We start from the raw sequence: 27425 nt of genomic DNA, 5'->3' as shown, positions 1-27425 counted from the left end.
GCTCACATCCCCAGACCAAAAACAACAGCGAAGACTAGGAAGAATTCGGCTGTGCCCTTGGCAATAGCACTTAGATGTGTTCTTTCTGGCTGATGAGAACCAACAACAGAACATAACTCCAAAGATTAAGTGTCAAGTTTAAAAGCAAAACTTTGGCCTTCAATATTAATAAATAATCATTAAGTATCTACTGTGTGTTGAAAGATACAGGAAATACAAAGGTTAAAATAAGCCATATTGTTCCACCTCACGACATTTACAATATAGGAGGAGAATTAGATCCAAATCACTATAAAGCAGTTCCCAATGTGTGATATTCCCAAACCAGCAGCATCACCTGGGATCCTATGAGAAATGCAGATTCTCAGGCTCCACCCCGCCAGACCTTGTAAATCAGGGTCTCTGGGAGTGGGGCACAGCAATCCGTGTTTTCAAAATTCATCCAGGTGATTCTGATACTCTCCAAATTTTGAGAATCTCTGCTCTGAAGCAATAGAACACAAATGCCATAAGACAGACACAAAATGCTTGAAGTAAAGGGAAAATAACATCCATTTTAGAAAGAGGACTTCCTGGAATGACAATATTTCCATGCAGCTTTGTGAGTTTGCTAAGAAATTGAAATACAGGAAGTGGATGGAGTAAGAGAACATTCTGGATGAGTGAAACATGAGCCAAGCAACAGAGTTAAGAAAGTAGAAGGCAAGTTGAAGGATCTAGACTGACTGGCATGTAAGGAGACAGAGATCAAGGTCAGAAGATAGGTTGGGGTCTCAAGAGCCAGGCTGAGGAGGGAGTTATCTAGCTCAGTGGACAATCATATGTTATTCAGATCTGCAATTAGAGGAGTAACAAGATTAGAGCAGGGTTCTTGGACGTTTCATCTCAAGGTTTCCATAGAGTAACCTGGAAAAGAGGAAGATACACAAGGGTGGGGGAACAACTGAGTTGACAGTTGCAATAGTTTGGGTAGTAATAATGAAAGTCCCTACTAGGGAGTTTGCAGAGGAAATATAAAAATGAGGAAAGTAATTGGAGATGCTTCAAAGGACTACATTAGTAGGGTTTAGTCACTGATTCAATATTAAAAGGGAAAGAATGGGAAAATCAACACCTTCATTAGAAACAAATTAGCCATGTCATAAACCAAAGAAGGAGATTAGGAGGAACTGGTTGTGGGGAGATTTGTTTAGCACACAGTTGATGGTCTGTGGTATGGTGTATACCACAGCTAGAATATAGGGATAGAGTTTATAATAATAATATATGTAAAATTTGGCCACATAGGCTATGACTAGTTCTGAGCTAGATACATGACCTGTATGTATCTTGTAAACCTTATATTGACTTTACGAACAAGGCATTATTATATTCTTTTTTTTTTCTTTAAGAGACAGGGTCTTGCTCTGTCTCCCAGGATGGAGTGCAGTGGCACAATCGTAGCTCACTATAACCTCAAACTCCTGGGCTCAAGCAATCCACCCACCTCAGCCTCCTTGAGTAGCTAGGACTACAGGCCTGTGCTACCATGCCCAGCTAATCTTTTTATTTTTTGTAGAGATGAGGTCTCGCTATGTTGCCCACACTGGCCTCTAACTGCTGGCCTCAAGCGATCTTTGCAACTCAGCCTCTCAAAATGCTAGGATTACAGGCATGAGCCACAATACCCAGGCTGATACCTATTTGTATTAGTTAAATTCGATTCTGTTGCATAAAATAAGAAGTTCGAAGGAAGAATGGCTAAAACACATAGGGCTTATTCTACTACATAAAAGAAATCTGGAGATTGGCAAGTTTCTTCTAATGCCCTGCTTCAGCACCCTCCACTGGTGAATTTCATCCTCAAGGGTACTTCATGATTCAAGATTGCTGCTAAAGTGCCAGCCATCAGGGAGATGGTAGCTGTGAATATGGGCATAGGGGCTTGTTGAGACAAGGAATATAAAAGAATAAGAGGTTGAAATAAAGAACCTTGGAGAATGAGCACAAGGAAGGGCCTGGAAAATGCACAGAAAAGAGACAGAGGAAACTTCCAGCACCATGTCCACAAAAGGCAAGGAAACACAAAGTTTCAGAATGGAAAAAAAGGTTGGTGAGTGGTGTCTAATGGTAAAGTCCATGGCAACTGAAAAATACATATTGGATTGAAGAATGTGAGGTCCTTGGTGACCTTTAAAAGAAGAGCATCATTCACGTTTTCTATGGCAGTGGGTCTTAGAGTTAAGGAAATGTTAGGTGGTGAAGTAGTGAAGCATTGATTCCTCTTCTGTGAAGTTTTGTGATAGAAGGAAAGAAATAAATGGTGGTAAGGCTTGAGTTTAGCACTATTGAGGTAATGTTTTCATAGATTAGAAAACCTGAATACAATTTCCCTTTATGATGTCAAGTCTCTCCTGAGACTAGATTTAAATCACTTGAGTATGTGGGCTGGGACAGCCAAGTGCTTCTTCCATAATCAGCAGCTCCAATCCAGTATCTCCCAGGGAAAGTGAACCAAGTGTTGGCTGATACGATATCATAATAAAGGGCTGACATTACGCTTTTTGAAGGCTGTCTGGTAAGCTCAATTAATTCATTTTTGTTTTTCCCTCCCAAAGCTGGATGGAAACTCATGCAACTCTGGCTTGGGTTCTTAAAGAAAAATTATATTGCAAAAGTGAAGATGTTTCATGGCCTTCTGCACTCCCCCAAGGGCAGCAAAGGCTCTCTGGGTGCTTTGCAAAGCTGCAGAATCTGAAATGTCAGGGCCATGGATCCATTTCAGCAAAAATAAATATCAGATTACAATACATTGTTTTTGCAGCTGACTGAGGCTTTGGTGTAGTGGATATTTCATTCTGCCGTTGCAAATTAAGAGACAAGTTGCTGGCGGCGCAAAGTATGGTGTTTGCATCATTTCTTTATGAAGCCATTTTCTCCCCTCAAGCGGTGCATTCCCAGAGGATTTTTTTCCCCCTCCACAAATGCCTGGTGTTTTGCAGTGCTCAGCATGCATGACTTGCTTTGAAAGCTGTTAAAAATAAAGACAGATAGTTGGACCAGTTCTCTTGGTACCTTTCATTCTTTTCTCCATAAATTTTTGCCCCCTCCTTCCTACCCTCTGTCTTAGGTCCCTCCCTGGAAACCCTTGTACTACAAAATTATGATAGAATGGCAGATAATGAAACCTTAGCATGCCTTGCATTTCTAATTTTCTTTTTTTTTTTTTGAGACGGAGTCTTGCTCTGTCACCCAGGCTGGAGTGCAGTGGCACAATCTCGGCTCACTGCAAGCTCCACCTCCCGGGCTCACGCCATTCTCCTGCCTCAGCCTCTCCCTCTCCGAGTAGCTGGGACTACAGGTGCCCGCCACCACGCCTGGCTAATCTTTTTGTATTTTTAGTAGAGACGGGATTTCACCGTGGTCTTGATCTCCTGACCTCGTGATCCGCCCGCCTCGGCCTCCCAAAGTGCTGGGATTACAAGCGTGAGCCACCGCGCCCGGCTGCATTTCTAATTTTCTAACCTGAAACTAGTGAGCCATAACACCCTGGAAGCTTAAAGCTGCCGGAGGCAAATCCAACTCTTCTGACTTTAAAATAGCAACACATCTTTTACCATTTTAGCTATTTTGAGGTAGATTTTCGTACACACGCATGCTTATTGAAATTAAATGCATTTTATTTTTATCCCTTTTTTTTCCTTCTGGAGAGACAGCAGACTTGGGGGCGCTTGTTTTCTACCTCTTAGAGAATAAATTTGAATATCTAACATAGGTATTAAGCTATCTAACAGTAAGTTTTCTACATATATTGATTAAAACCAGTTCAGAAATAGACCCACACAAATATAGTCAACTTATCTTTGACAAAGATTCAAAGACAATTCAGAGGAGAAAGGATCTTCAACAAATGGTCCTGGGACCTAGATAAGGACATTACACCTTTCACAAAAATTAGCTCAAAATGGATCATAGACCTAAATGTAAAGTGTAAAACTATAAAAATTCTACAAGAAAACCTAGGAGAAAATCTATGTGATGTGAATTAGAAGATGAGTTTTTAGATATAATGCCAAAAGCACAATCTATGAGAGAAAAAAAAAAGTTATGTCAGATTTTGTTAAAATTAAAAACTTATCTGCAAAAGACACTGTTAAAAAAATGAAAGAATGGAAGAAAAGAATTGCAAACACTTATCTGACAAAGGATTTATATCCAAAATACAACAAAGAATTCCTAAAACTCAATAATAAGAAAAAAATTGAAAACTGTAAAGATTGGAGAAGACATTTGGATTGTGAGAGGTTTTCTCGCTCTCAGAAGATTCTTCAAGCAATCACTATGTCAACCAACATAGATGTTTTTCTTTCTTCATATAATGAAGATCAGGAATCCAAACCTATTTGAAAAGCTGAAGAGACACCATTAATCCCCACTGGAATAGCAGGTTTTGCAGCAATTGTTGCACATGGATTAACAAATTAAAGGTCGGGGGAAATATTAAAATGTCCCTTCACCTGATCCACATAGGTATGGCAGCCCAAGGCTTTGCTGTGGGAGCAATGACTCCTGGTATATGCTATTCCCTATATTGGGAATTCTGGGCAAAACCTAAGGCTTAGAAGAAGAAGAGATGCTGTCTTGGTCTTGTTGGAGGAGCTTGCATTAGTTACACATTTCACTATTGAGGTTACATGTTTATGTTGAAAATAAATTGAATATATTCAGACAATAATGTGGTATTTTGAATATTGGCTGCCTTTCTTGCAGGCTTGATTTGCTTGGTGACCAAATTACCCATGACTTGTTCACTAACTAGGTCACTCAGGCGAGTCAAGTTAACACAAAAGAAACATGTCACCTAAATGGACTTGATGATGTTAAAATGTCCACCTTTTAAAAATGTTAAGACGAAATCAGTTCTAAAGAAGACAGTAGGCCAACCTTGAAGTACTCCCTGTTTGCTGCAGATTATTGCATGTTTTAATGTTATGTAGGAGTCCTGTTTATCCTGCTGAACTCTTTTTTGCCTGTCTTGTGGACTGGTTGGCTCTTTTGGAACTCTTTCAAAAAAGTGCACAGAGTATAACTTGCAAAGCCTCCCACAACTGAAATTGTGTATGTGTATATGTGTGTTTAAACCAAACCTAGGCTGGGCAAAGTGGCTCACACCTGTAATCCCAGCACTTTGGGAGGCTGAGGTAGGCAGATCGCTTGAGGCCAGGAGTTTGAGACCAGCCTGGCCAACATGGCGATACCCTGTCTCTACTAAAATTACAAAAATTAGCCGGATGTGGTGCTGCACGCCTGTAATCCCAGCTACTCTGGATGCTGAGGCACGAGAATTGCTTGAACCTGGGAGGAGGAGGTAGCAGGGAGCTGAGATCATGCCACTGCACTCCAGCCTGGGTGACAGAGTGAGAATTTGTCTCAAAAAAATAAATAAATAAGAAATAAACTAAACTTAGAAAGCTTACAACAGAGCTACATAGTAGTGGTATTTATTTCAGAATTACAATTATTTCTTTTTTCTTTTTTTTTTTCTGAGACGGAGTTTTGCTCCTTGCTTCGGTTGGAGTGCAATGGCACGATCTAGGCTCACTGTACTTCCACCTCTCAGGTTCAAGTGATTCTCCTGTCTCAGCCTCCCAAGTAGCTAGGATTATAGGCATGTGCCACCATGCCCAGCTAATTTTGTGTTTTTAGTAGAGGCAGGGTTTCACCATGTTGGTCAGGCTGGTCTTGAACTCCTCAACTCAAGTGCTGCATCTGGCTCAGCCTCCCAAAGTGCTGGGATTACAGGCATGAGCCACCACACCTGGCCTCAGAATCACAATTCTAAACATAAGAATAGCTTAATTATGGATTCCAGTTGAGCTCTTTTATAATTGCAGAATTGTATTTTTGCTGCTATTGTATTAATTTTTAAATGCCATCTTGAGAGAGAAATATGTATTTTAGGCACTAATGCAAAGATAAATGAAGAACACTTTAAATGTGTGCATTATGTTTATTTTCTCCATAAGAATCACAAACATTAAACTAAACAAATTACCTATCATGGTAATTTAGACATACACAGGGAGGAGATGGCCATCTCCAAGCCAAAGAGAGAGGCCTCAGAAGAAACCAACCTGCCAACACCTTGATCTTATGCTTCCAAGCCTCCAGAATTGTGAGAAAATTAATTTCTGTTGTAAGCCACAGAGTCAATGGTACTCTGCTGTGGCAGCCACAGCAAACTAATACAGCCCTTCGCCTACCTGAATTTTGGAAGTATTGGGAGGAACCCAGTTGACATTTAGATGAAGTATAGAAATACTTTTTTACACAAGTTTAATAAAATTGCTATCATTTATGGTGTACTTATTCAAAATTACAGTGTGGTAGCTATTTATATTCCAAGGTATATAGCAAACATATTTAATCTTTAGGTTAAAAATAAAGTGTGATGTGGAGGAAAATACCAAATTACAAGTTTTTGTGATCACCCTCTCCATTTCTTCCTGAGGGTAAAAGAAATAGTATTTGTTTGGTTTGTTTATCAAGGTATTGTTGTGGAAGGAGAGAAGACTTGAAGAATTGAGAAGGTGCAATTAATCTTCATAGAACAAAAAGAGAAAAGATAGGAGAAACAGAAGAGCTAGCACAACTGGGAACTTTGGAGAGTACATGAGAGAGAAAAGATTCAGGAAGAGCTATTAGGAGTGGAATATTTCGGGGGGATGGTATATAAGAAGGGTTATTAGAAAGGTATGCCATGTAGAATCCATTGTGCTGTCACCTCTTCCTTCCATGAAAAAGTGTCACAAGATTTCCAAGGTATTCTCTAAGGCTTTAGATTTATATTGCTTTTTCTGACATTCCAAAATGTTGAAAAGGTTGTAAAATGAAAACAGGGAGCTTAAGACAGCTCAGTCCATTTAGTATTTTTCTCTTGAAATTTTCCACAATGTGAAATACAAAGTAAAATGCTATAAGGACAATGATTAAGCAAAGAATAAAGTTTACTTTTTCTTCTATTTGATTTCTCTAGCTTTCAAGTGTCTGCTACTTAGTCCATCTGTTGTTCTATTATGTTGTTTTTGGCAAACAGATGCAGGAGAAGAACACTATTGCCTTTTCTGTTTTATATAACCCTAGAGATACAAACATAATTTTAGTTGAGTTTTCTTTTGTAGAGAAAAATTGCAATGGACTAAAATACACCAAAAAAAAATCACTGTATGTTTTAAATGAAAATATAGGCATTGTCTAATATACCCTTCCAGGTTACCTGATTCTATGGAATCTCTATACCTTTTATTTTATTTGAGTTCTTTACAATTCTGCAACTGAAAAATGCAAATGATTCAGAATTATGCAATCAACACTAATTTCAGAACATTTTCATCACTCCAAAAGAAACCTCATCTCCATTAACAGTCACCCTCCTTTCCACCTTCCTCTCAGCCTTTCTCAAGCACTGATCTACTTTCTGCCTCTGTGGATTTGCCTATTCTGGACACAACTCATATAAATGGAATTATGCAACATATGGCCTTTTGTGTCTGGCTCTTCTGAGGCAGCATAATGTTTTCAGGCTCATCCATACTATAGCACGAATGAACACTCATCCATTCTTATGGCTTGGGGCTGAGTGGTGTTCCATTGTGTGGACATACCACCTTTCGTTTGTCCATTTATCAGTAGATGAACATTTGTGTTTCTTCCACATTTCAGCTATTACAAATAATGCTGCTATGAAAAAAAAAGAAATGCAAATGATACTCCACATTCGATTTTTCTAAGGCACCCATGGCTTCTTTATCACATTCAGATGTCTTTTACTTGTTTTCAGCTCTTGGTTAGATTATTTAAGAGTCTTGAGTTGGTTTTTAAGGTCAAAAGAAACACTTTTTCCTTTCCCTACCTGTTAATAAAATTGAAAGACCATAGCATTGGGATTGAATTGAACCTCCACAAATATACAAGTGAATCTGGGAGGTTCAGTTGATTCCCCCCTACTCAAACAAGTCGTTTTGGCACCAATTATGGAAATTCAAATTCATTTTCACATTTATGGTAGCCTACATGTATGTCTTCTCTTCAAATTGTTCTTTGAACTGGTTGTAACATCTTACTGTTTCCTCATTAATGAGTTAAATAAAATCTTTGACATGTGTTCATTTTCTATTTGTAGAAGAGTTATGAGTCTATCTTTTCTAAAAACTTTATCCTTAGTACTTTCATAAACTGACTGTCTTTAAGCTTTTAGGAGTGCAGCTGAATATTAGTTGTACCTGAGTTTCAACTGGACACAAAAAGTGAATTACTGTTTTGGAGTAAGGAATAGCAGGGGGTGGCTGTGGAACAGCAGGGCTGAACTGACCTCTCTATACCTCAGTCAAGAGTCTCAACTGTGTACATCTCCAACTAACCCAGGGAACCTAGCTATAATCTGCATGACATTTTTATCTCTGACATTCAGTTTGACTTTCAAGTATCACACAGTAGAAAAAAGAAACTCATGAATCCAAAATGAAACTGAATAATATTTTTCCACTTGGCACTACACCATCTAGTCTAATGTGAAAAAAAAATCCACTTCAGTTTGCTACTGCCTGCTGATTAGCATGATCTCAGCCATCCTTCAAAAGTTCAGCCTCTCTTAAAAGCAGACACAGTCACTGCTGTGAGCCAAAGGGGGAGAGAAGAATCTCAATTCTTAAATTTTCCTGAGGGTTGTTTTTTGGGAAAAATACATTTAATACATGGATTTCACTTACTCTGAAAAGTTCCTTCATTCCTGTTTTAAAGGTAACATCAAAGAAGTGCTGACAACTTCCAGTGAGCAAAACACCTGCCATCTTGAGATAGATGTTGCCAGAAAACAGAAAATGTTGCAAGAGGTTCGCTGTATCAGAATTAGAAACACACGCCACATGCTTTCTTCTACTGCCAAACTTGAAGCCACAACCTGACATTTCAGTTAAATGCTCTTTCCAAGGCACCTATGGCTTCTTTATCACATTCAGATAGTTTTTACTTGTTTTCAGCTCTTGGTTAGATTATTTAAGAGTCTTGAGTTGGATTTGAAAGTCAATAGAAATAGTTTTTCCTTTCCCTACCTGTTCATAAAATGGAAGGACAAGAGCACTGGGATCGAATCTAGACAAATATCTTAACAGACAATACCCAAAATGTAATTTTCAAAATGTTTAAAACGATATAATTCTCAATTAAATTTATAATGAATAGAAATCAAAGTTTTATTAGACTTAATAATGAGTTAATGGTTTCTTTGAACCAACTTTGTTGGTTCAAACCAACCTGTAGGTTCAAACTTGTAGGATACAAGGACTGACGATTATATAATCAATGAAAGAAGAGAATTCTGCAATAAATCAGAAAGTTAGATGCAAAACTGTTATTGTTCTACCAGCCATACAACTATATCCTTTGAGGTTATTTTTCTACTCAAGGAAATTTGTGTGTATCACCACCAGGCAAAAATAATCCCCACCGTTTCTGGACAAAAATTATTGCATAATATTGGTCAAAAATTATTTATACCTTATCCCCTTTCCAGTAAAGCAATACTCTAGAGTTGTAAGTTGTCTGAGCCTAATCAACAGTAAATGGCAAATCAAACAAACTTATATCTCCTGTCACCCTGGGGCAGGAGTCATCCAGTTACAGCCTTGCTTAGACTCTGGGTCAAAACTAGCTCACCACCTGCTTTGTAAATAAAGTTTTATTGGAACTCAGCCTCACACATTTGTTTACATGTTTTAAATAGCTGCTTTTGCTGCAGAGTTGAATAGTTGTGACAGAGACTGGATGGCCCACACAGTCTAAAACACTATCTGGCCTCTTTACAGAAAACAAAATATAACAAAAATCTTGATGTGTTAGGACATCCTTGTTTTGCTATAAAGAAATACCTGAGACTGGGTAATTTACAAAGAAAATAGGTTTCATTGGCTCACAGTTTTGCGGGCTGTACGAGTATATCGACAGCCTCTGCTTGGCTTCTGGGGAGGACCTAGGGAGCTTTCACTCACAGTGGAAGGCAAAGGGATAGCAGGCACGTCATATGGCAAGAGCAGGAGCAAGGGGTAAGCGGGAGGTGCCACATACTTTTAAACAATCAGATCTTAAAAGAAGTCACTCACTATTGTGAGCAGAGCACCAAGCCATGAGGAATCTTCCCCCATGACCTGAGCACCTTCCCCCAGGCCTCACTTCCAACACTGGGCATTACACATCAACATAAGATTTGGAGGGGGCACCCAAACTATATCATGTGCCAACTTTTGATCTGGGAACAGGGTATTGTCTAACAATGGAAATAAAGTTTCCTTTTTTTTTTTTTTTTTACCTTACATATAAGCTTTGGGTAATATTTTTTCTTAACAACAATATTAGTAAAAAAAAAAAAAAAAAAAAGCATGAGATTAAAATCAGAAAAATGTCTTCAGGGAAAAGGCACATGTGAAATAATTTAAATCCCATGAATATACGACTGAAAATTTGTGCATTGCAGCCATATGTTACAATGAAACTAGCTTAACAGCACTAGAGATCCTCAGACTCTCCTTCAGTATCAATTGAAACAGAAACACTAAATTCTTCATTTGTAAGTTAATGTTTAGAGATGGTATTGGAGCAAGAGTTTTAAAATACCAGTCTAGACTCATCTTGTCCATGTTACCTCTTCAGAGGTTATGTATTTCCCGCAGTCACTAGACATGACCAATGTGAATTATAGACATTTGGGGGATTTTGTAGACTCCTTAGCCCCCATCTGAAAAGCAGAGGTAGGCAAAATGTCATATTAAGCCCAATTCACAGGAGTAAATTTATTATTATTATTATTGCATTGAGACAGGGTCTTGCTGTGTTGCCCACACTGGCCTCAGACACCTGTGCTCAAGGCTGTCCTCCTGCCTCAGCCTTCTAAGGAACTGCGACTGTAACGATGGCAGCGGCGGCCTATCTGGAGCCACTGCTGCAAAGATGCCTGCTGCAGCGAGGGAGGTGCAGCCAGGGCTGCACGCTCCATAGAGCCAGCAGGAGCTGGGAACAGGCAGGAGCCCCATCCCCTTCCAAGTTGGTGGGGTGGGAACCCCACACTCCTGGGCATAGCTGCAGCCGCCCTACTATGGCTGCAGACCTGGGCATCCCTGTGCTCTGGGGGGGGGGGTGGACCTGTGAAGCCCCCCTTCTCCTGCAGGCTTGAAAGTGCCTGATCCTACTGCCTGGCCTCCTTCTCCTGGCTCCCAGCACTTGCTTCTATTTCAGAGCAAAGCTGTGGCTGAGACTGGTCACTGTCTCAACTTGGCCAGGTCTGTGTGTTCTTGGAGTGGCACTGACATGCCAGCCCCCTGCCACTTCAGTCCCCTCTGGACTTTGAGTACCAGTGAGCACAGGAGAGAGTGAGGGGGAACTGAGGGCAGCTTGGTGTGGGCCTGCAGGCACTCTTCTGCATGAACAGCCTGGGTGCTGTGGGTGCCATAGATGGTAGGTTGATGGTGGTAGGAGGCAGAGAGCCTCCTGGGTGGAAAGAGACAGGACCCCAGTGAAGCCCTGCCTTCAAGCCAGGTACAGCCTGAAGACTAGGGGCAGGGCTGCCAGTTCCTCGGATCAGAGTGAGAACTTACGGTGCTTTCCCCGGGCCTGCCCATCACCTCCCATGGACCAATCAGCATGCACTTCCTCCCTTCTGAAGCACATTAAAACCTCAGACTCAGCCAGACTTGGGTAGATATCCAGATGACCTGGATGCAGATAGGAGCTACCCACTCTGAGTCTCCTCTCTGCTGAGAGCTGCACACTTGTCAGGACTACCTGCCTGCAGAAAGGAGCGACCCACTTAGGGTCTCCTGAATGCTGTACTGTAGCACAGTAAAGCACCCCTTGCTCACCCTCTGGTTGTCCTCATATCTCATTCTTCCTGGATGTGGGACAAGAACTTGAGACCCACTGAATGCTGGGGCTGGAGGAGCTGTAACACAAACAGAGCTGAAACACGCCCCCACTGCTCACCACGTCATGGCAAGGAGAAAGGGAGGAGAGAAGAGCTGCTGCCCTTCTGGAAGCGCAGACTAAGAGCTCCCAGAACCAGGGCTATGACACCCAATTTAGGGCTCTGCCATTCCTGGTGTCTCCAAGCTTCTGGGCACCAACATGTTCCCCAGTGCCTGCAGGGGAAGCCACTTGTGATACGCCTAGTTCAGCCACAGCAGGGAGCCAGCACCCATGCCAATGCCTGGAGCTGCCTGCCCCGCCACAGCCAGTGTGCCTAGCTGTGCACAGTGGCTGGACTCCAGGCTCACTCATCCATGCACCCCCTCACTGGTCCATGCCTGGCTCATCCTTGGCAGGTGTGGGATCCAGGCTAGTGGCAAAAGCCGAGTGCAGCCTGCCAGGCCAAGTGGGTGGAACCAGTCCAGTGGGCCCAAGCAAAACTCAGGCAAAGGTGCCACTGGCCACAGATGTTCCCAGCTGGTGAAGTGACACTCCAAGGATCCCGAGACATAAGCACATACCACTGCACCTGGAAGAATGAAGCAAATTCTGACAAAGTTTTATCTAGGTTATACACAGGGCTGAGATTCAGGAAGTATTCACGTCTTGTTAAAATATGTAATACTTAAGCACCATTTGGTAACTAGCCATGGCTCTGAGCCACTCATATAATCCTCAGGTTATCCCAGTAATCCCAGCCTCTCCCTCTAGAACCCCCAGGATCAGTTACCTACTAAAGGGTTAATTCTGGCATAGAGCAGAAAGTCGGTATCTAGTCAAGGGTTCACATGGTGATTGGTTTTTGCCCACATGGTGTAGTACACTAAATATTTTTACATTTTTACCCCTGACTTTACAGTCCCCACATTGCCAAATTGTTCACAGTTCCTTTCCAGTTAAGTTCCTCCTGGCACCCACCAGCCACATCACAAAATCAATGCAAATCTCTTTAAAAACAGCAGCAGCAAAATAGAAGGAAAGCCAGGAAGAACAAGCACAGAATGGGAACCAATCTTAATTCTACGTCTAATGCTACCCAAACGAGGAAAGACTGTGCAAACAATTCTAACAAAAAGTGTTAGATTTTTTTTTTTAAATTCCTAAATATTGAAGAATTGTGCAGCCTAACATAGAGGAAAGAACTGAGGCATTTACACACCAGCTGGCAGAGGGGGCTCCCTGTAAGGAAAACTCATAGGAAAAGCCCTTAACGAAAGACGAAGAAAATAGAAAAACAACAGAAGTTTTTTGGAAAAAAACTTCTGATTTTAGACTTCTGCTTAACCTAACCTGGGTGCCCAGAATAACTTGTCCATTCTGACTTTATCTTTATCTGACTTTGCTTTTATCCAGCTCTCCCCCGTTGTTGAATGCTGTATTCGCACACACTGAAGTTCAGATGCTATTGATGCCCCACCCTGTATCCCCTGACTCCTCTTCAATGCACATCAGTCAAACTTTTAACAGCCAGCCCTCGCATTTCCTTCCCTAAGGGCTTTCACTGTTCCCTGGATTCCCCTCTGCCATTTGGTGTATAAATGTCTCAGTTTCTTTAACCCTCGGGTAGAATATTCTGCACTAGCTTTCAGAGTATTCCCAGCAGAACTGAGCTCCAGCCATCCCTAACAGCAGCTGACTTGACAAGGTACATGTCATTGACTCCTTTCCCTTTCCCTGTCTCATGTAACCCTCAATTCCAGTTGCCTTTATCTTCTAAATAAGCCCAAAATTTTCACCTCCTAAATTACATTCAAATCTTTGTGTCAGAATCTGTTGTCTGGCAGAATCCAAAATAAAACACAGTAAGTGGTCAAGAAACAGTCATTCACTCATTCAAGACAAAAAGTATCTCTACTTTTTGGAACTTATTGAGGTTTTCTTTGTACCCTATTTTATATGTGTTGGTGGGCACTTGGAAAGAATGCATATGCTCTAATAAACATATATATATATACACACACATATATATGTGTGTATATTTATGTGTGTATATGTATAATCAATTTTACTTTAAAATTATGTTATTTAGACCTTTCATATCATTTCTTATTTTTCATCCACTCAAACTATTATAGGATAAAATAGAATAATAAAATATTTTAGAACAAAAGAGTTGATTTGAAGTCCTCTATTATTCTATAGTTTCCATCTTATGGTTTTTTGTTGCCATGTTATTTGATTGCTCTGTTGCCCAGGCTGGAGTGCAATGGCGTGATCTTGGCTCGCTGCCACCTCCGTCTCCCGGGTTCAAGCTATTCTCCCTGCCTCAGCCACCTGAGTAGCTGGGATTACAGGCGCCCGCCACTACGTCCAGCTAATTTTTGTATTTTTAGTAGAGACACGGTTTCGCCATTTGGCCAGGCTGCTCTAGAACTCCTGACCTCAGGTGATCCACCAGCCTCAGCCTCCCAAAAAACTGATATATTTTTATATGCTTTACACATTTCAAAATTATGAAGTACCTACAGCTTTTAGGACTGAATTACATCTTTTCAGATATGACCATGATTCCTGGGTTTTCAAAAATTTGCCATTCCTGATACAGTTTTGCTCATCCTTCAATTTTTGACCATCCTAAATCACTTTTCTAATGTGTATCCCTCATATATGGCATAGGGTTTATAATCGCTTAAATTCCAACCTAATTTAAACTTATTCTCCTTTAAAATATAAGTTAAATCCATTTATATTTATTGAGCTGACATATGTTTGGTCTCTGTTCTATCATATTGTTTCACATTTTCTGTTTTTATATATATTAAAGTCTTTAATATTTTAAAGACTTCATGCAGTCTGTTTTCTTTGGTTTGCTTTCTGTGTATAGTTCTAAGATTCGAGGAGGTCTGTAGTTCTGTTATGATGGTTATTTTTATTGATGCATGTTGTCAGCACATAATAGTTCCCTGTTATAAGAAATAAAAAATAGTGTTTTCTCCTTCTTCCCCATTCCCTTCCTCTCCTCCCCACCACCCAATTTAAATCAATAATGTTATCTTTCTTAATGTTACCTTTGTATTATTAAAAATGTGTGTATGCCTATCACTTCATTAGTCAGCTTTTAATGATGTCATTTAAATCAGCAGACTGATTTTAACGCCTACTTTCTTCACTCCGATTTGTAGTATTGTAAACTTTCTATATTGTCCATAGTGACTTCAAGGTGGCTCCATCACCTTTAGCCAGTGATTCTTACAGTGCTTTCTGAAATCTCTTTTTCCTGCATTCTTTTACTAATCTTTTGCCTTTGTCCTTCCCTTTCCCTTTTACTTTTTTCAGCTGCCCTTCCTCTCTGTTGCTTTTATATTTTACAGTCTGTGAATCATATTTGTCTCCCACTTTTTACTAAAGATGGCATCTCTGAAGTGTGCTTTTTTATTCTCCTTGAAGATTTTGTATAGATTTCAGGAGGAGAAAAAGAAAGAGACTGACTTACACAAAGTCATACTGGAAGTGCCTGGGTCTGTGTTTTGTTGTTGCTGTTGTTGTGTTTGTTTTGTTTTGTGATCATGTAGCCTTTCTCATGCCCATTAAAGGATTAAACCTTGCAAAACTACAAAAGCAGTGACTCTGATCACAGGTATTATAGGTATTTTAACAAAACAATAAAGAAATCATTTGAGGAGTAACCTTTCAGCACTTCTCAAGATACAGAAGTGCTGTGGTTTGAATGTTGGTCCCCTCCAAAAGTAAGGTTGAAATTTAATTGTAATGGTATTAAGGGTGGGACCTTTAAAAGGCACTTAGGCCATGAGGCCCTGCTTTCATAGATGGGATTACTGTTGACATAAAAGGGCAAGTTCGGCCCTCTTGATCTCTCTTTGCCCTTCTACCATATGATGGTTTTTGCCATGTTTTAACACTGAAAGAAGGTCCTCGCCAGATGCTGGAATCTTCATGTTGGGCTTCTCAGCCTCTAGAAGTGTGAGCCAATAAATTTATGGTTATTATAAATTACCCAAGCTGCAGTAATCTGTTAAAGCAGCATTAAACAGACTAAAACAAGAAGTAAATGGCTCTTTAGCAATACAATTATCTAGGCCAACTTCTAACCGTTCCTTACCTGGTAATAACCATTTTCCTTTCATTTCTGTTTTACAAGTCTAATTTTACAGAATTATAAATCATTAGCAGTAAGAGTGATGCTGTAGTGCATATTCTCAAAGAAATTTAAGCCGTTGATAATTTTTTCTTGGAAGGGAAATGTCTTGTGCTTATTCTTAATTATTCAAGAGATTTAAAAATTTGGAAATAATCTTAACTCTCAAGGTAAAGATTACAGTGAACACATCCACTTGGAGCCCTTCAGGAGAGTTAAGTAAGATTGGAAAGTATCGTTCACCTATAAAGTTAGAGAACTGGGCAGAAAGAAAAACCTATTGGTTACGTTACTTTTGCTCATTGTTTAATTCCTGACCCTTCTTGAAATAGCTGCCTAACCCCTACGAAATTGTCATAGCTCTCTGATGGCAGTTGACTAGTCATAAAATTCAGGTCATCATCTATTACAGGCCAGAGAGTCTGACTTTCAGCATAGTCTTAGTGATCAAATTTGCCAGATGCTATAGAATATTCCAAAAACAAAAGCTTGGTATAGATAGCGTCCATCTATAAGATAAAGAAAATTAGATCTAACTCATACAATCGGTGTGAAGATCAAATAAGAAAATGTGGATAAAGTACATGAGACATAAGTAATCAATAAGTGTCAGTGGCCCTCCTGTGTGCTTCTCAGCTCTTCCTCCCCTCCGCCATTTCTTACTAGTATAACCTGGATTTCCCTTGGCAATAGTCCTTTTGGACTTCCCAAAACTAGGAAACCTTTTGCTGAAAGCAGATTATTCTTTGTTTAGTGGAGTATAATGTAGTCCGCTAGTGATCAGAAATGGAGTAACCATTTTTTTTCTCCTAAATACTATTTGGCTCATTAATGACTTGCTCCTATTATGGCATTTCTCACATTGTTTCATAGGGTTTTTTTTTTTTTTTGCACATATTTTTTTCATCTTGATTTCAAAATATAGAAATGCAAAAACTCTGCATTTTCTTCTTCAAATCTATGACACTGTATTGGTGATCTATTGTCGCATAACAAATTACTCTGAAATTCATCAGCTTAAAACAACACACATGTATTTTCTCAGAGTTTCTCAGAAGCAGCTTAGCTGCATAGTTTTGGCTCAGGGTGTCTCATGAGATTGCAGTCAAGCTGTTTGCTGGGGCGACTGTCATCATTTTTCATATTCTTGGCTGTGTCATATAATGTTCAACAGAGTCTCTCTCTTTCTCTCTTTCTCATTTAGATTCTATATGAGACAGAAATTCCAGAGCCAATTTACTTTTGAAAAACCCCTCAAATTACCCCTAAAACACAGTCTGTATCCCTTTCAAGATGTTGAACACAGTGAAAGGTCTGGTTAAAAGCTAGGGAGAGTAGTTGGCTTAGAATCAGAGGACATGTTCTATGAAAAATTACATAATTTTAGATACAAGAATGATATTTAACTTAGCTGCACAGACACACACACACACACACACACACACGAGGCATTCAGAGACTGAGGAGGCTGAGGGTACAAAGTTTCCTATCTCACATTGACCACAGGACTCACTCTCAATTAGTAGACTAGCAGTTGCAATTTAAAATTTAAAAGGTTGTTTATTTATTTATTTTTGCCAAGTTGAACCTGCATGCATGAAATACATTTATGATTTAACCCTGACATATTAATATTAAAATGTAAAGAAGTTTTCAGATTCATCTCTAAGCACCAAGTTACTAGTTTTCTCAGATTTGATCTTACGCTTTCTCTGTCCAGCATTTCTGAGCTTTGCTCTGCTTGCTGATTGATGCTAACCAAGCAGGCCTCAGAATTGTTCTAGTATTAGAGCCACTGGAAGCCAAAGTGCTTTTTGCAGAATATAGTATTGTTATGTTGTATTCCAGTCACACAGATAATACTTTAACACAAAATTATGTTTGGTTATTTTAAGTTTATATTGATTAGGGTCATTATATTTAATTAAACTTACACAGCATGAAAGGCAATAGTGTCATGATCGCAAGTGTAGAAGTCCAAACACACACACACACACACACACACATTTGATTCATAGGTTTCTGAATCAAACCTATCCCTTAATATTGGTTTGTTGTATGATCATTCGTCCAGTTACCGGCCAGTCCTCTCTGGCAGATAATCAATGGCACCTGTCAAAAGTTTAAGATGCATAATATTTTTTAAAAGTATTGTAGAAAAACAAGTTTAAGAAAACTTTCCTTGAGTTATTTTTCCCCAAACTGGAATACTGTCACATTTTAGCAGAAGCCCTTGTGTTTGCTTATAGAAGATAAACCTTCCATTGCAACCAAGGAGACAATTCCAACCTATCTCATGAGCTGCATGGAAATCTGAAGGTCAAAAAACTCTGAATGTCTTTCTTCTGTTATCCTTGTTAAAAAATAATATATCCCATCTGGAAATTTGGAGCTTGAGTCCTCTGTGGTGAGTGAGTGCTTCCTTTGTTGTTATGTAATCTTTATTTTCTAAATTCTTTACCACTAGTTGTGTAAAGTTGGTCCTGATGTAGGTACAGACATAAACACACCTTGGTTAAGAGTAAAGGTTTCGAATAAGCTGGCTTCTCTGACCAGAATATTGCTAGAATGTAAGCATTGTGAGTGCACAGGCTTCCATATATTTTGCTCACTGCTGTTTCCCTAGAGAAGTCCCTGGCATAATAGTAAATGCTTGATAAATATTTGTTGAATGTTTTTATGGTTGAAATCATTGTTTATGTTCCATTAGCTTTTGCCATATTTTTTTTTCATACCTCTGTATTAGTTTCCTAGGGCTGCCATAACAAATCACCAAAAACTTGGTGGCTTTAAACAACAGAAATTTATCCTCTCATGGTTCTAGAGTTTGTAAGTCTGAAATCAAGGTGTTAGCAAGGCCACACTCCCTCCAAGGCTGTAGGGGAGAATTTTTCCTTGTCTATTCTAGTTTCTTTTTTCTGGTGAAAAGATACATATATTTAGAATTAGCCAGCCAGACTCAGTTTAGATGATCCCAATTTTGTTGGCAACATCCAAAGCATCATAATCAGGAGCCAGAAGAATATATGCCTTCTTCTATCAGGCCTAACCAGGGTGTTGACCTTGGCCACACCAATGTCACAGAGCTTTTTCACAGCCTGTTTGATCTGGTGCTTGTTGGCTTTAACATCCACAATGAACACAGGGTTGCTGTTGTCTTCTGTCTTCTTCATGGGAGACTCAGTGGTCAGCAGAAACTTGATGATGACATAGTGGCCAAGCTTGTTTCTCCTGGGGGTGCTCTTTCGAGGATATTTGGGCTGCCTCTGAAGTCACAGTGTCTTGGTGGGTGGGTGTCTTGCAGATTTTCTTTATGTGTGTGTGTGTGTGTGTGGCTGTGGACACCTTTCAGCACTGCCTTCTTGGCCTTCAAAGCCTTTGCTTTGGCCTTGGCTTAAGGAAGGACGGAAGCTTCCTTCTTCATCTTTGGCGCCATCTTGTGAAAAGCTCTCTTCTAGTTTCTGATGTCTCCAGGCATCCCTTGGCTTGTAGCTGCACAACTCCAATCTCTGCCTCCATCTTCACATGGTCCTCTCCTATGTCTGCTTCTTCTCTTCTTTTTATAAGCACATTTGTTATTGGGTTTGGGGCCCACTTTGTTAATCCAGGATGGTTTAATCTTGAGATTCTTCGCTTAATTACACCAACGAAGACTCTTTTTCCAGATAAGATCACATTCACACTCACACGTATCTGAAGTTGGAACTTGGACATGTTTTTCATGGCCACGATGCAACCCATTACAATGTCTAACCACCAATTTTAAGATTCTATTCATTCAACACACATATGTTAAATATCTATTATGTTCCAGGCACCAAATGGTGAGGATGCAAATATCAGCATGATGTGGCCACTGGCCTTCCTTAGCCAGATGATAACTTATCAAAGGTTTTTATTCTAAATCCTTCTGTTTCTATAAAATAAAATGCATTTTAAATTCACATAAAAGGATATCTTATCTACTCTGAATCCCATCATATTAATTTTTCCATAAATTCTAAAGAACACTCTTCATTGTGAATTTTTCAATTGTCCTCTTATTCATTTTTCAGATGTTATTAGCTCGAGGTCATTTCTTTCAAAATATTTCATGATGTGAAACCATTTCCATTAGTTTCAACATATTTTCTTTCACCACAAGTCAAAGTACAGGCGCAGTAAACTTAGCAAGAACCCATTCATCCCTGTACCATTTTGTCATTAAGGTAACATCAATATCCCTCTGGCTGAGGTTAGCCATATCTTATCATGGCCTGGTTTCTTTGGAAAGCAGAGCCTGAGAACATATAGGTAGTTTATTTGGGAAATAATTCCAGGAAGCAAGAGTGTGAGATGGGGGTAGTTTGGAGGGGAACAGGGGATCAGGGAATCAAGAGGGAGAAACTAAACAGGAATACATTACCAATTGAGCCCTCACAATGCAGTAACTGGTTTTTGCCCCCATAAGACTTTCTGATTTTTTTTTTTTTTTTTTTTTTTGAGATGGAGTCTCATTCTGTTTCCCAGGCTGCAGTGCAGTCACTGCAACCTCCGCCTCCCCAGTTCAAGCAATTCTCCTGCCTCAGCCTCCCGAGTAGCTGGGATGACTGGTATGTGCCACCACCCCCAGCTAATTTTTGCGTTTTTAGTAGAGATGGGGTTTCACCATGTTGATCAGGCTGGAATCGAACTCCTGACCTCGGCCTCCCAAAGTATTGGGATTACAGGTGTGAGCCACTTCGCCCGGCCTATTCCTTTACTTTCTTAGTAAACTTGCTTTCACTTTACTCTGTCGCCTCACTTCTAATTTCCTTCCTGCAGGAAGGCAAGAACCCATGTGACCTCCCAGGCTGCACCCCCTTGAGGTTCACCCTGTGAAAGAATGACTCACAGGACTCAGGAAAACACTGTACTTACAATTACTCTTTTCCCATAAAGGATACAAATGAATAGCCAGATGAAAAAACATATGATGGCAAGGTCTGGAAGTGTCTTGAGCACAGGAGCTTCTGTCCCCTTGGAGCCAGGGTCTGCCACCCTCCTGGTACATCAATGTGTGCACCAACTGGGAAGCACTTCACACCTCATCATTCAGAGCTTTTACTGAAGTTTTATTATGTAGGCATGATTGAATTAGTCATTAGCCACATTAGCCTCAGTTTCTGGCCTCCCCTCCCCAGCAGTCAGGGACTGGGGCTGAAGGTTCCAACCCTCTCACCACTGGTTGATTTTCCTAGCTACCACCCCCATTCTGAAGCTCTCTAGGGGCTCTGCAGAAAGTTACCTTATTAGCATATACTTGGATATAGCAAGAGTGGCTCATTATGAATAACAAAAGACACTCCTGTCATTAAGGAAATTCCAAGGGTTTCTGAAACTCTCTGGCAGGAATCAGGGGCAAAGACCAAATACTTTATTTTTTTTTGTGAGACGGAGTTTCAAAACTTGTTGCCCAGGCTGGAGTGCAATGGCGTGATCTTGGCTCACTGCAACCTCCACCTCCCAGGTTCAAGTGATTCTCCTACCTCAGCCTCCCAAGTAGCCTAAATACATGTTTTGATTATTCACAGTACAACACATAGGGAGTGCTCACTGAACACTGACGATTGTTATTCTCGAGGTGTGGAAGCTGTGTCATAGACCACCATCATCACAACCACCCCTGGAAAAAACACCTCTGCTATGTTAACTTTTGAATTAAAAAAGTAAATCTTAATTTAAAAAAAAAGAATTTTCAGGCCAGGCACAGTGGCTCATGCCTGTAATCCTGGTAATCTGGGAGGCCTAGGCGGGCAGATCACCTGAGGTAAGGAGTTTGAGACCAGCCTGGTCAACATGGTGAAATCCCGTCTCTACTAAAAATACAAAAAGTTAGCTGGGTGTGGTGGTGCGTTCCTGTAATCCCTGCTACTTTGGGGGCTAAGACAGGAGAATCACTTGAACAAGGAGGCAGAGTTTGCAGTGAGCCGAGATCGCGCCACTGCACTCTAGCCTGGGTGACAGAGTGAGACTCCGTTTCAAGAAAAACAAAATTCAGAACAGAAGATTTGGAAATGTTACAGATCACAAGCTCTTTGGTTTTCCATGTAATAAAAATTAATACGGGGCCACGTAGTCTTCCCAGTCAAGGTTTTTATTTTGGAGCTTGTGCTCAAGCTCAAGGAAGACAGTGGAGGTACAAGGACTCCCTGAAAAAGCTGGTTGGGGCTTTATTAGGCAAAGCACAGGAATTAACATCAGGCGTAGGATATGCAGGCTGGGCTGGGGAAAGCATGTGAGGGGTAGATTATTCAGGTAGCATATCTGGTTGCAATGTTTATTTTGAGTAATGGACCACCCAGTGGTCTGGCTGGCTGGCAGCAACAAAGCTGTAAATCAATTGTTCAGCATTCCTTCCCAAGGTGGGACAGTCCACAATATTTAGATTTCCTAAGCCAGTTTCTGGAATTCTTTACATAAAAGGCATGGTTACATGTTATGAAAGCACGGAAGAATGACTATTTTCTTTGTGTGACTAAAGCCTTGGGATTCGTGGGCATATCACCAGCGAGTGGTATATCACCAGCTAGTGGTGTGGGTTTTGTGATCAGTGGAACTAGAGAAGAAGAAAAAAATATGTGAAGGAGGAGCTGCATCCCATTTCTATTCTATCTCAGAAATAAGTTAAAGCAGTACCAGCTCAAGTTAACTTCCTTTGACAAAATGTAGGAAGCAACTATATTCTACCAATGCTTAAAACAAAAAATAAAAACAATTGTTTTTTCAGGGTGTCCTAAATTAAGGCATTGAACTCAGGAAGGTTGGACTACCCACAAGTATAATAAACAGTTCTTGTTCTTGAGGAGTTAAAATTCTAGGCAGGGAGAAATGACATTAACATGGCACTAAGCAGAATGAAGGATAAATAGGGGGTAAAAGAGTAAGTGAAGCAATATTGCAAGGCAGCTCTTGAGTACATTAATAAATGAATTCTATAAACAATAAATGCCAGTGAATAATGACTCCAGGTTTGGGAAATTAAGAAAGTGTTTACAGGAAGTTTCAGTACCAAGGTTGGTCGGATTGAAACCTTTGTCAGGACAACAAGAGGACATTGAAAGAAGCAGAAGTACGGGAGCAAAAATCTAAAGACAGGAAAGACAACGTGTGGTCCTGGGACAATTAGTTCACCCTTACTAGTGTTTTGGGTTTAAAACGAGCAACACAAAGCTAGCAATAGTAATATCAAAATTCTAAAGAATCTCATGTTTATTCATGATCTTTTCACTATGAGTAGACTGTGTTGATCTGTTAGTGAGTTTATTGTTTCAAAGGAGGAAAAGATATTGAGGTCAGTTACAGAAATGGAATGTTTGAAGTCAGTGAATTCAAAGGAATATATTCAGGTCACCAATACCTTGTGGAGAAATAGATAAAATGAAGAGGGTAAAAGTGCAAATTATTTACATTCTTGAAACCACAAAAGTGAACTGAGCCAAGAACACAGCCGGAATGTGACCCAGTGGGGTAGTGAGTCCCACAGAGCCTGAACACATGCCCACTTAGGCTTCCTTGGTTAAGACCTGCCCTTCCCCATCTGATAATGGGAAAAAACACATCCAAAGGAAGTAAATAGTAATTACATGTGGAACTAGTGGTGGTCTTTCTAGTTCCACCTCGGAATTGAGGTTACAAAAGATAACGTAGAGAGAAAACGTTCTGAAGTTATTTATAATAGAGTTAAATTGAACTTAAATGTTTGTTTGAGAGTTTATGGGACCAAGTGGATTTCTTTCCCCGACCTTGGTCAAAGTCAGTCTATAATAAATCAAGTGTAGCATATCCACATGGTAGTGCATATTCCTTTTTTTTTTTTTGAGATGGAGTCTCACTCTGTCAACCAGGCTGAAGTGCAGTGGCATGATCTTGGCTCACTGCAACCTCCACCTCCCGGGTTCAAGTGATTCTCCTGCCTCAGCTTCCTGAGTAGCTGGGACTACAGGCACTTGCCACCATGCCTGGCTAATTTTTGTATTTTTAGGAGAGACCGGGTTTCACCATATTGGCTAGGCTGGTCTTGAACTCCTGACCTGGTGATCTGCCTGCCTCGGCCTCCTAAAGTGCTGGGATTACAGGCGTGAGCCACTGTGACTAGCCAGTAGTGCATATTCTATTGATATTGCTACCTGAAGGAAGCTGGGAAATGGCAGACTTATTCTTCTCTCCTTAGGATTATAGCCACTGCAACAGCCAGTGCACCCACAGAGAGCAGTGGGAAAAGCACAAAAGTCAATAGGAATGGCTAATCATTTCATTTAACCTTTACAACACCAAGAGCTAAGAAGAATAGACTTTATTGTTCGTATTTTACAGATGAGAAAACTGAGCTCCAGAAAGATTAAACAGTTTTAATAGTGATATCTCTTTTTAAAATCAAAGCATATAGGTGCTTTGATGCAAAACACATATGAGTATTTCATAAATTAACATTTTTTCTATCTAGTCCATCAATATTTTCTTCTCTCTTTTTTAAAGGGTTTAAACATTTTCTTTTGAAGTTTGTTTTTTGCTATTTTTGAGACAAGGTCTTGCTCTGTCACCCAGGCTGGGGTGCAGTGACACCATCCTGGCTCACTGCAGCCTTGACTTTCTGGGCTCAAGCAATCCTCCCACCTCAGCCTTCAGAGTAGGTGGGACTACAGGCTCATGCCACCACACCCAACTAATTTTTTTTTTAATTCATTTTATAGAGACAAGGTCTTACTAGGCTGGTTTCAAACCCAGCTTGGATTCAAGCAATCCTCCCACTTTGGCCTACCAAAGTGCTGAGATTACGGCGTGAGCTCCTGCACTAAGTCCCATAAATATTTTCTATGACACTTGCTAAGACTTTTTTTCCTGTATATGGTGTGTTTAGGACTTGAACAAAGAGGTTTAATTCATTTCTCAGAAAGCTCAACACTTTTTTCACTCCCTCAAGTAATGTTTCATTTTGCTTTGTTTGATCAATAGTTCTTTTCTCATTTCTAATTTAATAAAGCACAACTCTTTTTCCCAGACAATGGAAAGCCTGAATCAACAATAACAATTTTTGTGGGCAGATTCCATCGGGAGGGATACAACGTATCAAATTGCTATGTGAAGAATTGAATTTTATAACATTCTGGGAATCTGAGAAGGAAAAAAAAAAAGCCAACACAGGGTTTCTTGGCCATAAATTGTAAACATAGTGTTCTATAGTTGGGTGCCATTCTAAGGGAGGCAGCTCTGGTACAGATGACAGTGTTACTAACAACTCTAATGGAAAACTTGCATTTGAGTCTCATCTCTACTGCTTACTAGCCATGTGGTGATAGATGAGACACTACACCTTAGTTTCATTTTCAACAAAATGAAGATAACAATACCTCCTTGAGATATTGCTAAAACTATACATAACACAACATTGCAATATCCACAGAGTCATCATCTCCTGACCACCAGCGCCATAATCAGCAACATCTCATAATAAATCAAAGGAGTGATTATTAGGGAAAAAAGAGAAAAAGCCTATGTCTTAATAATAATATACAAGTCATTCTAGATATTTGATCCTCTTTTATTTCCATCCAATTTCCAACTGACTCATTTACATTTATTTCACAACACTAAAAAGGAACTATTGAATGTTTGTTGAAAGGCCTTTGGACTGCAAGTTAGTGATAGCCATTTCATTGTAAAGCAGAAACACAAAGGTTTATAGAACCTATGTGTAGTTTATATAGTCTTTTATGCTTCCACTGTATAAAAGAGTGATCAATATAAAATAGAACCATAGAAGCAATGGACTGTAGATAGAAGTTTGGAAAGCAAATAACTTGAACAAACTGGCTTTGGTGAAAAATAATGTACTCTGATTATCCTAACCCCAAAATACACATCATCCCTAGAGTGCCACATGACTATCCTGGGCATGTCTTTTAGAATAATAGAGGTGCCTAAGAAGCCTCAGGAACTTGGAATAAAATCAATTAGTATTTGCTGTAATTTCCATAGCATGTGTGACCCTTGGGTTGAAGAGTCAAAAAGAAATGTACGAAGGCTAGCCAAGAAGTCTGCAGTGGAGGAAAAAAGTATTTGTCTCCATTTTACTCCAGAAATTCTGTTCTTGAATGGGAATGTAGACAAGAATGAAGAAATTCATTGAATGAAAATACTAATTTATATTCGTGGCACTTAGTCAACTAATTTGTTTCAGGCTTTTAATAGTTGAAAATGCTGGACCAGCATTTATTTACTTTTGTTTTTTAGAGTTGAGATCTCACTATGTTGCCCAGGCTGGTCTCAAACTCCTAGGCTCAAGCGATCCTTCTGCCTCAGCCTCCCAAAGTGCTGGGATTATAGGCGTGAGCCACTGGTGCCCGGCCTAGATCAGCATTTCTAGAGTCCAACAGGAGTGTTAGTATTTTAAAGAAGAATGTACCTTAATGGTTTTCAAATTCTTCAGGCAGCAAGTCTGGAAATCATGATGCTTTTTGTGGAATCTCATGAAATACTAATATATTTAACTCATATTGCGGCAGACTGGCTCCATGCTCATTACACTTGTTTCTTTTCCTGGCACATGTGACAGCTCCATTTTCCAGCCTTCCTTGACCTTCAGTTGGAGCCGTTTGACTGGAGTATGACCAATGGAGTATATATGGAGGTGCTGCAGACTGGACATATGACCAGATGCACCATCTCTTTTCCTTTCCTGTGGCAACCACAGAGGCCACACTTTACAGAGCACAACGTGAAGGAAGCACAGAAGCCTGAGTCGCTGCTTGAGGGAGAACCTCCCAGGGGACCAAATAACCAGAAAATTCTACATTGGATTTTGCTTAAATAAGAAATAAATCTTTATGTGTTAATCCACTGAAATTTGGAGAAGATTTATTATAGCATTTAGTGTTACTTACTGTGATGGTTAATTTTAGGTATCAATTTGCCTGGATTAAAGAATACCTAGAAACCTGGTAAGGCATTTGTATTAGTCCATTCTCACACTGCTATAAAGATACTACCTGAGACTGGGTAATTTATAAAGAAAGGAGGTTTAAATGACTCACAGTTCTGCATGGCTGGGAAGGCCTCAGGAAAGTTACAATCATGGCGAAAGGCGAAGGGGAAGCAGGCACGTCTTACATGGTGGCAGGAGAGAGGGAAGAAGGGGGAAGTACCAGACACTTAATCAAACAACCAGATCTCATGAGAACTCCCTCACTATCATGAGAACAACATGGGGAAAACCACCCCCATGATCCAGTCATCTCCCACCAGGTCCCTCCCTCGACATGTGAGGTTTACAATTTGGATTACAATTCGAGATGAGATTTGGGTGGGCACCCAGCCAAAC

General features: G+C 40.1%; 1 pseudogene; it reads left to right on the top strand.

The window, feature by feature from the left end:
• The first annotated feature begins 4320 nt into the window (after positions 1 to 4320).
• On the top strand, positions 4321 to 4601 carry LOC129474437 (HIG1 domain family member 1A, mitochondrial-like; annotated as a pseudogene).
• The last annotated feature ends 22824 nt before the right edge of the window (positions 4602 to 27425 follow it).

The sequence above is a fragment of the Symphalangus syndactylus genome, chromosome 24 (assembly GCF_028878055.3).
Source record: "Symphalangus syndactylus isolate Jambi chromosome 24, NHGRI_mSymSyn1-v2.1_pri, whole genome shotgun sequence".
NCBI classification, from domain to species: domain Eukaryota; kingdom Metazoa; phylum Chordata; class Mammalia; order Primates; family Hylobatidae; genus Symphalangus; species Symphalangus syndactylus.
Note: the sequence above shows the minus strand (reverse complement) of the source record. Positions and strands in the feature narration are given on the sequence as shown.